Source organism: Elephantulus edwardii, unplaced genomic scaffold (assembly GCF_000299155.1).
Source record: "Elephantulus edwardii isolate Elephantulus edwardi_28Jun2011 unplaced genomic scaffold, EleEdw1.0 scaffold00060, whole genome shotgun sequence".
Lineage (NCBI taxonomy): Eukaryota > Metazoa > Chordata > Mammalia > Macroscelidea > Macroscelididae > Elephantulus > Elephantulus edwardii.
In genome coordinates, this window is record NW_006399810.1 from 2,911,586 (window position 1) to 2,924,085 (window position 12,500).

General features: G+C 41.1%; 1 protein-coding gene across 1 annotated transcript in view; it reads right to left on the reverse strand.

The window, feature by feature from the left end:
• LOC102854402 (serine/Arginine-related protein 53-like) overlaps positions 1 to 12,500 on the reverse strand; it is a 559,101-nt gene that overhangs the window by 312,174 nt on the left and 234,427 nt on the right. The gene's annotated exons all lie outside the window — the stretch shown is intronic.

Here is a 12,500-nt window from a genome sequence, read left to right on the forward strand (position 1 = left end):
ACAACAAAGTTGTGGAGATAACTTTTGAGTCTGCTAGTGATACTGAAGAATTTACACATGCAATGATGTATTGTCTGAGATATCTTACAATAACCGACCAAGCACACAAAGCTGCGGGTAAAAAGGAATAGATGAAACAAGACAAAAAGACTTGAAAAATGTTGAAAATGGAATGAGAGGAAAACAACAACAACAACAATCGTGCACCAACAAAACCCCCCACTTTACATGGAAAAAAAGTCAAGATCAGAAACATTAAAATACTCTGCACATTAAGAACACAGATGTGTGTGGCATAGTGAGCTGAAGCTGTTCTGGAGGAACACATTTCAGGGACTGCCTGTAAGTCCAACCCTGGAGAATGTCCATGAGAAACTTAGCACTGGATCAATGGAGCTGTCTGGGAAGAAGTCATTTCACAAGAGGGGTGAGTTAGAGAGCCAACTGTCAGATGTGTGCTTTCCAAGTTCAAAGGATGTCATTCATCCATTTTTTCCCTCACCTGGCTCCTCCCCTGCTCTTCCCGTCCTGCCCCATCTCCACTATGGGCTGCAGTGTTTAGATGGGTGTAAGATGCTCTGGTGGGGTGGCCCACTGACCCTAAAAGCTGTGCAGCCCCAGCTGTTCACACCCATCAGGGGCCTGGCTCCAGGTGGGCAGCCTCCCCCCATTATAATTTACAGCTTCAGAAATCTGAAGGAGGGTCACTACAAATTGATGGCTGTAATTGAGTTACTTCACTGTAATCTTATTAAAAGTCACTCAGGGGTATAATGCACTCAAGTCTAAGTTCCTATTCCTTGATCACACAGCAATGTAAAATGAGAAAACGGCAGGAAGATTAGTGCCAGGGCCTGGCAAATTCAGATACACCTTGTCCATGGCAGTGCCCCGGGGAGATTAACAGTATTATGAGATAGAAAAGGATTAAAGCAAAAAAAAAGGCTCTCCACAGAAATCCCAGCCAAGCCCACTGGTGCCGTGGTGATCTGTGATCACAGCCACCCCTGGATAGAGCAGAACTACTTCGCAGGTGTCCAACACTGTCATTTGTAAAAGAACACTGCCATATCTTTCTCCTATGGAACATCTAGGGAATGGATTCCACCTGTCGACCTTTTTGGTTAAAAGTCCAGTGAAAGGTGAGGGCTTTTTTTCTCTTAAATAGAAGAACCTGTATTGGGGAGCACAATTCATCTTCAATTTGTCACAAACCCTTGGAAGACACTGACATCCATCTTGATTAGAACGGCAAAAGTCATTAAAGCATCTATTGCAGAATGACTGGCTTTATTTGAATGTGTTTTTGCTGTGTGCCATACAACCAGAACTGACCCTCAAACAGGATTTTAGAAGCAGTAAAATGCATAGGAGTTGACTGTCCATCTTTTACCCACATAGAAGCTAGTGGATTTGAGCCACCTATCTTTGAACTGGTAGAACAGTTCCCTAACACCAAGCCACTCAAGTTTCTGCCATTTAAAAAACCTTCAAAACTGAAACTCATTGCCACCAAATTATAACTGGGTCATGGCTGATACTCTGGTCAGTTTTCAAAGGCTGTATAAAGCACAAGAGGAGAGTGTCTTCGTTGTCCCACAGAGCAGATGATGTATTCACACAGCCTGCCTCTGGGCTCATAGAAAAGCAGGTCAAGCTATGTGGTGTTTTCCAGTCATTGCTCCTGGGTGCGGCAGCCACTGTATTGTCACTGTAAGAGGTGAGAGCATCTGGGCGAGGAGGGGCAGAGGGGACACCACAGAGCTGCAAGATTTGGAGGGTGGAGGGAGAGGGTAAAGGAAATGAAAAGGATCCAATGGGGATCTGAACAGACAAAGGGGTAATAGTGGCCATAGTTCAACAAATTTTATAAAACACAATGTATTCAAGTGATTATATGAAACACAATGTCAATGAAGGAAAATGTATATGAAACACAAAGTATATAAATTCTGTAAAAAACGTATAAAAGTCAAAGACATTTAAAAGAAATATTTTGTCAAACACACACGCCCCTGTCAAATTAACCAGGAGAACAAAATCTGGAACATAGAGAAACTCTGTTATGCTCCTAACGCTGAAATTCTCCTAGTGCCCCTGTGTTTCTAGGAGACACTCAAAGGGTGAAATCTCGGTGGATTAACAGCTCCATCACAACTCTAAACAGTATATCGACAAGGAATCCAAGCCCGAGAACCAATAGTTGGAATCCACATTGCTTTGATGAGAATATTTTTAAAGTACTTTTGGTGATAATATAAAAAGTTAAATATTTTAAATGTAAATAAGCATGTAAGCATCACACTTATTTTCAAGCATTCAATTATCCCTGCTATAGATTTCCCTGCTATAACAGTCAAGTTTGGTGTCACATGAACCTCTAAAGTACTGGTATTTAATTTTTTCTTCCCTTTTCATTGTCATTTCATGAAAGCTATATAGCAAATCAGTTTTCCATTCAACAATATCTGCATTTGATTCCATGCCATTACTTGCAATCCCCCTCACATTCTCCCTGGGTTCTATTTCCACTGCCCTCTCTGCACTGGTAACACACATGCCTAGATGCTGCTAAGGAGGCTGTTCAAACATTAAACGACAACAATGGCCCCACTCCTACAGCTGTGCCCATGATACCTTTTCTGGCAGCTGTAATGGCAAAATTACCCTCATGACAGTTACAAATTACAACCAAAACATTTTCACAAAATAGTGTGCTTTTAATTTCTCAAGTTATACAGTACATTGAGAAACACTGTCTTTAGGACATAACTCAAAAAACTGATTCAGAATAGAAGTACTATTCTGTGCTAATGAAAGGAAAATTGGGTTATGTTCAAAACCTTCATTCAAGAGAAGGTCAAGAAATTGTCATTTCCCCATTTGATAGGCTTTATTTCCTTGTCAAATTGAGCATAGATAGCTGGATCTATTTCTGTGTTCTCACTTCTGTTCCATTGGTCTATGTGCCATTGTACCAGTACGATGCTGTTTTGGGGACTATCACTGTGTAGTAGGTGTTGAGGTCAGGTAGTGCTATGCCTCCAACTTAATTTTTTTGTTTCTCAGAAGTACTTTGCTTATTTGAGGTCTCTTTCCTTTCTAAATAAATTTAATAATTTCCCTTTCAATCTCCTTGAAAAATGAATTTGGTATTTGGATTGTGATTGCGTTGAACACGTAGACTGCTTTTTGTAGAACTGTCATTTTCACAATTCGAGTCTTCTTACCCATGAACAGGGCATTCTTCCATTTCTTTAGGTCATTTACTGTCTTGTAGAAATGTTCTGTAGTTTTCTTTGTATAGCTCTTTTGTATCTCTAGTCAGGTTCACTCCCAAGTATCTCAATTTGTGGTTGGCTATTATGAATGTGAGTGTTCAGATCTTTTGTTCATAGGGTTGCTATGAGTCATCTAAGACTCGATGGCACTTAACAACAACAACATTGTAAATGTTACTGGTTTCTTGGTTTTCTTCTCTGAGTTCTCTTTGTTACTGCAGAGGAATACCACTTATTTTTAGATGGTGATCTTATATCCTGCCAATCTACTAAACTGGCCTACTAATTCTAATAGTTTTTTTTGCTCTTTTGTTTAGTCTTCGGAGTTTTCTGTGTACACTAACCTATCATCTGCAGATAGCGATAGTTTGCAGATCTGAATGCCTTTCATTTCCTTCTCTTATCGTATTGCCCTAGCAAGCACTACCAATACAATATTGAATAGAAGTGGTGGCAAGTAGGCATCCTTTTCTGATACCTGTTGTAAAACTGGACTACCTGCAGGAAGTAGGAAGAGGATCCACATCTCACGTCATACATAAAAATCAACTAAAGGTGGATCAGAGATCTGGGAGTAAAGCCTAAAAACACAAAGTTCACAACTGACAAACTGGGATCAAGCTTAGACGGCCTAGTCTATGGTATAAAGAGACTGCCAAATAGTCAGAAATGCACAATCTGAAGAGGATAAAATTGATGAATGGGACCCTCTAAAGATTAAATGCCTGTGCACATCAAAAACTTTTCCAGCAGGGTAAAAAGAAAATCCAGCAACTGGGAACAAACATTTCACAATACCATCTCAGATAAGAGTCTTATCATAAAAGTTTACAGAATGTCCTGGGCCTACACAATAAAAAGACTGATAATCCAGTTACAAAATGGGCAAAAGACATGAAAAGAATTTTCATAGAGGAAGATACTCAAACAGCCAACAGACACATGAAGAAATGCTCCAAATCACTGGCCCTAAGAGAGAGGCAAATCAAAACCACAATGAGATACCATCTTACTCCAGTAACAGTAGCAAAGTTTAAGAGGACAGCAAGTAATAGTGTTGGAGAGAATGTGGTGAGATCGGAACTCTTACACATTGTTGATAGGACAGTAAAATGGTACAACCACTTTGGAAGTTAGTTTCTTCCCCCTTCCTCTAAAAACTTAACAAAGAAATTTCCTATGACCCAGCTATTCTACTGCTTGAAATATACCCTGAGGAAATGAAAACTGAGGCACAGAGACTTGCACACCAATGTTCATAGCAGCATTATTCACCATTGCAAGAACATGAAATAGCCCAGGTGTCCAACCACAATCGAATGGATTGAAAAATTATGGTACATTCACACAATGGAATACTATGCAAAACCCAAGAGCAATAACTTTATAAATTACTACCTGACTTGGGAGGGTCTGGAGAACATTATGCTATGTGAACTAACTCAGTCACTTAAGGACAAATATTGTATAAGATCATTACTGTAGAATGAGTATGAGGATCCAAGAGAAGGGCGGAAGTAAAGAGGTGAGGATGAGGGGGCTAATCATTGGGTCATACAATTTGATGGGGGTGGGGTGTGAAGGAAATGGGAAAGGTCTGGAATGAAAAGCAATGTATTTAGGGGAGCTCTGGTGGCCTAGTGGCAAGAAGCTGCACTGCAATCCCAGAGGCGCATGGTTCGAATCCACCAGATGCTCTGCCGGGAACGGAGGGACAATCTCCTCCTGTACCAGTCAGATCTGATTTGACGGTACACAGACACACAAAATAATAATAAAATAAAAATTTAAAAAAAATCTTTAAAAAAAAAGAAAAACAATGTATTTGAACTTTGTAAATGAGTATTTTTTTTAAAGCAGGTCAAGAAAGTTCTTAGCACCCTTGTGCAAAAAAATGAGGGTGTCCATAGGAGGTAGAATAGAGAGAAGTGGTCAAAGAATGGGTATCAAAGATAGAAAGCAGAATCATCGGACAGGCCAAACTAGAGGGAGAGGAGAAAATGAGCTAGAGAAACTCTTTCTCTCCATATTTTATGTGGTTGTTTTCCTAATCTTTATACACACTAGTCTGCAATGGTTCCCAAACAACAAATACAGAGGTATAAACTCTAGCAACAATTTATCAGGTACTTTTCCCAAGGTTTTCAGTGTTTACTTTTGGATGCATTATTAATAAGATGAGATCATCAAAACAATGACTCAGTGACTAGGATGAGTTTAACAGAGAAATCAAAATGTTAGTAACAATCACACGAATCTCAAAACATTGCAGGCAGCAAATGAAAATCGTGGAATCTAAGTAAATCTGTCTACCAAACATCACAATTCACTGCGGGTAACACAGCGTCTTCTACACTAAGCTGGAGTTGTGTGCCCTCAAGTCAACATTGCCACCTCTGCAGCTGGCTGTCATTACAGCGCACTGTTCATCACATGGGAGGAGACTTCATTCTGCAGAGCAGCTGGTGGATTTGAAACACAAGCCTTTGGGACTGCAGTGCAGCTTTTCACCACTGGGCCATGCTAAGAGCACTAATTTACATTATATTGACTCATTTATTTACTTTGATGGGTTGGGTGGTGGTGGTGTTTCTTAATCTTATTTTTTAACTTGTAAATTTTGCTATTGTATTGCTTGGGAAACAAAGCTTAACAACCTATATCCTAACAACCACCACCACCAAATGTGCCTAAATTATTTAAATTTTAGAGCCAACACTTATAATTTGTGGATCTTGAATAAATTACTTGCTTATCTGTGCCTCAGTTTCCATAACTAAAATGGAAATCATAATACTACATGAAATTCCAATCACAATGTTGTAAGCAGGATCCAAAATAATCCCTATTTTTTTTTAAAGTTCTGAAGTTAGATTACCTAGGTTTTACCCTCCTTATCACATGATGTATTATTATAACATTTTCCTATATACAGCAGATTGAGCAAATCTCCTGTCAAGGATCTCTTTAATGTGTAAGAGCAAGTCTGAGTTAAAAGACTAAGATGTGTCTGACCCAAGACATGGCATTTTCCATGTTTTCAGATATATGTTAATGTTGGGTAGTAAATGAGGACGACCGAAGAAGAACTGATGCCTTTGAACTGTGGTGTTGGCAAATAGTGTATATTATAGCCTGACAAAAGAACAAACAAGTATATCCCAGAGGAAATCCAACCAGAATGCTTCTCGGAGGCAAGGATGGGGAAACGTCATCTCACATTCACAGGCTGGTCATCAGGAAGGGTCAGTTCCTGGAGAATGACAGCATGCTTGGAAAAGGGGGTGGGGGGAAAGGGCTGTTCCAGCAATACTTGACAGAGTTGAGGGAGTACTAAACATCTCTCTCTCTCTCTCTCTCTCTCGTGTGTGTGTGTGTGTGTGTGTGTGTGTGAGAGAGAGAGAGAGAGAGATATGCGGTGTGTTTATACATATATCTATCAATCTATTCATAGATTCACAGGGTCTAGCACAGAGTGTACGTTATTTTCTTATATTGTTGTTGTTATTATGTTCCACTGAGTCAGAAAAGACTCATAGCTGACCCTCCACCAGATCTTCAGAGGCTATAAATTGCATTGGAAGAGAATGTTCATTCATCTTTTTCCTACAAAGCAGTTGTTGGATTCAAACACTGTGCCTTTAGCATGGCAGTGCTACTCCTTACCACTCCCTAAGCCACCGAAACTCCCCATGATTATTATGGCTCTCTAGTCCTTTTCAACCTGTATGCAGGACAGATTATCCGGGAGGCTGGACTCTATGAGGAGAAATGTGGGGTCAAGATTGGGGGACGATTTATCAACAATCTGCGTTATGCAGATGACACAACCCTGCTTGCTGAAAATGAAGAAGACCTGAAGCACCTGCTGCAGAGGGTCAAGGACTGCAGCCTCCAATATGGATTGAGGCTCAATGTCAAGAAGACAAAGATTCTCACCACTGGACCAATTGGCAACATCAGGATGGATGGTGAAGAGATTGAGATTGTACACAGCTTTAGTTTGCTTGGTTCCACAGTCACCACACTTGGCACCAGTAGCCAGGAAATTAAAAGACGTATTGACATGGGAAAATCTGCTGGTAGGGACCTCTCCCAAGTACTGAAGATCAATGGTGTCTCTCTGGAGACTAAGGTGCATCTGATACAGACCATGGTCTTTGCTATCACTTGTTCTGCATCAGAGAGTTAGACAATGACCAAGGAGGATAGAAGGAGAATTGACACCTTTGAGCTTTGGTGTTGGAGAAGAGTATTGAGGGTACCATGGACTGCTAGGAAAACAAACAGATTCATCCTGGAAAGGGTTAAACTGGGTGGCACCTTGGATTCAAGGATTCTGAGGCTCTGCCTAACATACTTTGGACATGTTGTAAGGAGAACCGGTCCTTGGGGAGGGACATCATGCTTGGGAGGGTGGAGGGAGAGTGCAGGAGGGGAAGGCCCCCTATGAGGCGGATTGATTCAGTGACTGGGGTAATCAGGATGGGTGTATTGGAGACGGTGCGACTGGCACAGGACAGAGCAGAGTTTAGGGCTGTTGTACATAGCGTCACTATGAGTCGCAAGTGACTCGACGGCAGATAACAACAGCAACAACAGTCGTATCACTGTTACTGTAACTGCTTTAGGAAGCTTGGGTGGTGTCATCCATAGGGAGTTGCCCTGCTAAACCACAGGAGGCACTGACTGACTTTGACAAACCAAGCGCCACTGTGCAGGAGTGATCACGGGAGGGAGAATTGTTAGTTCCCACTCCACAGCAGCGAGCAAGTGAATGGTAGCCTCCTCATTAACACAGCGCACCTATGGCTAACATGGGGCTGGGGTGCCGGCAACCACAATCGGCATAGCATTTACCTGAGCAGAAGTGTGCTGCCAACACAAAGGTACATGGTTTTAATCCACCAGCTGCCTTGAAGGAGAAAGATGGACAATCTCCCCTGAAGTTTACTCCCCTGAAAAACCTGCTGGAGAGTCAGCTATGGGTCAGTTCTGACTTGACGGTACACAGTAACAACAACATGGGTTTTAAATGTGTACAGCCTTTTATTTGCGATATTTTTCCTCTGTTGCTATTGTATTGAGCTCAACTGTTTCGAGTATTACTACCTAAAATAATTAAGATGTAGCTTCACACTTAAAATACCTGTGAAGCTAAAGACGGGAGAGGAGAACTGTTGAGGCAGGGATGGTCCAATACTAAGCTCGCAGTAATAAGAGCCATTAACAGCAATCCACATAAAAGGATCTGCACTGTTCACATCGAGGTGCTTAAGGAACAACTCCATTAAGGTTTTACAGTTGTGCAAGAATTATTAATCTCAGAAGCTTCTATCAACTTTCAAATAGATGTACACATTAAGCAACGGTACATGTTACCATAGTCTACAAAATGGCAGACAAGAGCTGGAGAGGAGAGCAGAGATAAAAACTTTTTCCATTTAAAAAGAATATATAAGTCAAATTCAAGAACCTCTTTTTCTTTATCTATCTCTGTCATATTCTGTATCTAAAGTATGCTTAAGCAAAGCGGAAAATGCATCATTTCTGAAACTCACAAGAACAGTGGCAACCTGGCAACACAGCAAAGCTTCCAAACATGTCAGTGGCTTATTCTCCTGTTGTTTCTGTCTATGGACTCTCGTCACCATACATGGCCGCAGCTCTACAGCTACTGGTCAGGTACTGGCCAAATCAAGACAGGCTTTCTTTCTGCCTCTGTAAGTGTTCTACACCAGGTGTTTTCAACATATCAAAATACTGCTGAAAAAAAGTGTCATCCATGAGTAAAGTGAAAACCAAAACGCAAACTAATCTCCGTGATTTGATCCCCGCTCCCCTCCCGGTTACCGGTCGCATGCCAGCTCTGCACTGTGCTGCTCCGGAGGGTCTGCACAGCTGGCTTTTGGGAAACAGCTCGCCAGTGCTGTCTTGTCTGGACACACCCCATGCAGGTTAACATCTGCACCACCCAAACCCACTGCCTTCGACTCAATTCTGAGTCACAGTAGCTGACAGGCCAGGGCTACCTCATGGGCTTCCCCAGGGCTATAAACCCTTGTGGAAGGAAATGGCTTCATTTTCCCTTTGCTGGGTTTGAACTGCCCATTCTGCAGTTATCAGCACAATGCTTAAGCTTCAGTGCCACCAGGGATCCTCCTGTACCACCCAGGAATCCCCAACCTGGCACTGGGCACAGCATCACATTTTTAGCACTGTGATACAGGTTACACACAAGTCCAACCACTACTCTGCAGGCTAGCAGTCGATTCTCTTTAGGAGACAGCCACAGTCTGGGGATGTGCCTAATTTAGGGCTCTTCGTGCTTACTTAAAGTTTACGGTTCTTTCAAAATGCTACAAGCATTTGGAAACTATTTCCCAGTTCCTTTTAAAGGGGGGAAGTTAAGAAAAATATTCTTTTGTATTTGGGGCTGTTGTCTGCTATGGAAAAGGACCGGCCAGCCACCACTTAAATAACTGCCCTCTGAAAACCCATGAGTACTAGAGCAGTTAGACAGTTAGTTAGATACAGCACTAGGGGTAGAGCCCTCAAATTTGGTACTAGGTGGTCTTTTTATATTGTGCTGTCAACTCAAAGACAAAGCTGCCAGCTTCTCTGCAGGAGAAAGATGGGCCGTCTTCCCCCCGTGCTGTTTTCTGCCTCTGAAACCCTTCTCGGGAGGGTCTGCTGAGTCAGTCTCAACTTGATGGTACTCAACAACTACACAGTTAGACAGGGTATTCCCTTTGGCTGTGAGGTTGTTATTATGTGCCGTCGGGTCTATGTACAACAGCCCTAAACTCCGCTGTTCTGTGCCAATTGCACTGTCTCCGACACACCCATCCCGACGGCCTCAGTCACTGAATCAATCCACCTCATAGAGGGTCTTCCCCTCCTGCGCATTTCCTCCACCCTCCCAAGCATGATGTCCCTCTCCAAGGACCCGTCCCTCCTTACAACATGTCCAAAGTATGTTAGACGGAGCCTCAGAATCCTTGCCTACAAGGAGAATGAAATATAGCATTTGTTCTTTCTTGTATAAACTGATGAGAAAATTCTTTGTAATTATGTTGCTGTTAAGTGTTGTCAAGTCAAATATGACTCACAGTGACCCTATGAACAACAGATAAGAACCTTGTACTACCTTGTGCTGTATACTATCTTCAAAATTACTGTCCTATACTCAATCTTGGACAGTGGATCCGACCTGGATAACAGCCAATAGATGGCAGTGTTCTCACTAGGTAGCAAAGACCTCCTAAAGGTCTCATTAGAGGTACAAATTATTAAGGACAAATATATACTCAAATCAATCATTAATATTTCACGGTGGGGGCAACAGTAAAACATATTTAATATCATGTATCAAAATATAGTTATAGAATACAAAAACTAATTTAAGGCAAACCATTTACTAACTCATTCACTTGAAAACATTTATTCAATGTCTATTACTAAGCACGTAAGATTCAAAAGTGAGTAAGATATTTCCTGACCACAGATAATAATAAAGCAACATGGTATGTAAAATAATTAAGGGAGAAAATCACCTTATCCTGAGAATGATATAGATTAGCAAATATTCATTGCAAAGGAGCTGATCCCTAAACTAGCCACAAAGAATCTGTGGGGACATGGTGGGGAGGACTGCTTTGTATATTAACTTGTAAACAATACAGCCAGGCAAGTATTTCAACAGTAGAAAGTGGGAAATGTAAATCAGAATGTAGCAAGACAAACTTAGAAGTACACAGTATTCAGAGCATAGGCTATTTTTAGGGATTCAAACTTCATACTTATGTTTGCTTAATGTCTTAGTTATTAGGTTATACTTTATGAGGTTATAAGTCCTCTTTTGCAATCTGGTTCACTATTCCATACCTATCACCCAGCCTGGCAAATAGTTAATTCTCAACAAATATTTGCTGAGCAAACTGGTGTTTCTGAACATCTGAGAGCTGTTCATGTCCAGCGAGGCTGGTTCCTTTCCATGAGAAGCAAGCACCACTGGAGGCACATTCTGCAACAGCCACAGGAGATGCTGCCTTCTCGTCGACTGCTTGAGCTGACCTGAGTGACAGCTTCTTCACCACAGCAGGAAAGAGACCCTGCCACGTGTAACGTCAAAAGTGATTTCCATTGTGACAGGTGCTCTCTTCTCAGGTTGGTGTTTTCTCCCTGGACAACTGAAATACCATTCCATAAATGCAAGAAGTTTCCACCTTTGCTTTGTGAGGCTAATTAAAGTTTTGTCCATGTTTCCTGGCTTCTTATTGTTTCAATAACTCATTTGTCTATATGGTTTAACCTTTGCTTCTCAAAAATACTTAAGATTTCACAATAGTTGGTTACTTCTCTGAGTAACTACAATTTTCCCACCTTCTAAGGGCCATCAAGCTGGATGGGACACAGTGTCACCTGGCCCTGCCTGACACAGCACCCTCCTCCCGCTCTCTGCCTAGCTACGCCTGTGGTAGACATGTGTCAATCTGTCCCACTGAGGGTCTTCTCTTTCCAAGCACGGTGCTCTTTCCAGGGCCTGGCCTGTTCCGACAACAGGTCTGAAGTATACCACTGGAGAAGTTATAAGTTGGTTCACAGTCGGGAAAGAAAAGTTTTTACTAGAAATGGGAGAGGTACTCAACCTCACAGAAAAGGTAGAATTTAAGTTGGTTTTGAAAGGAAGTAAGTAGGATGTAGTTCTATAAAAAAAGCAGTTTGTAAGTATATCTTTCATAAACAAAAATTTTACATGAAATGAGTCTCCAGTACTAAACTCTCAACCATTAGAAGATGTGGATATGTGACAGGCATGTAATGCTCATTAAGTTAAAAAAACCCCAAACATCAAGTCAAAATTGTCACAATGCCATAACAGGAAAGACATTAATTAGGTTCATTCATTAGGTTACTTTTTAAATAAGATATACATGTTATGAACTGGATTAACTGATAGTCTTCACTCTGGTAAAAGTCTGAATTTATATTTTTATTGTCATAACTGTCAATGTAGAATTTCTTATAGAAATATAGATTTATACAGAACTGTGAATAAACCAGAAAGACACTAATAGAAATATTTTATAATACAAATTAAAAGACTTTGAGTGACTTAAGGATGGAAGGAAAAATTTTATTGGAACAGCAGTAAGTGTGAAAAAAATTGAATGTAAACTTTGCTATATAAAATGACCACTGTGCAACTGTAGGTAA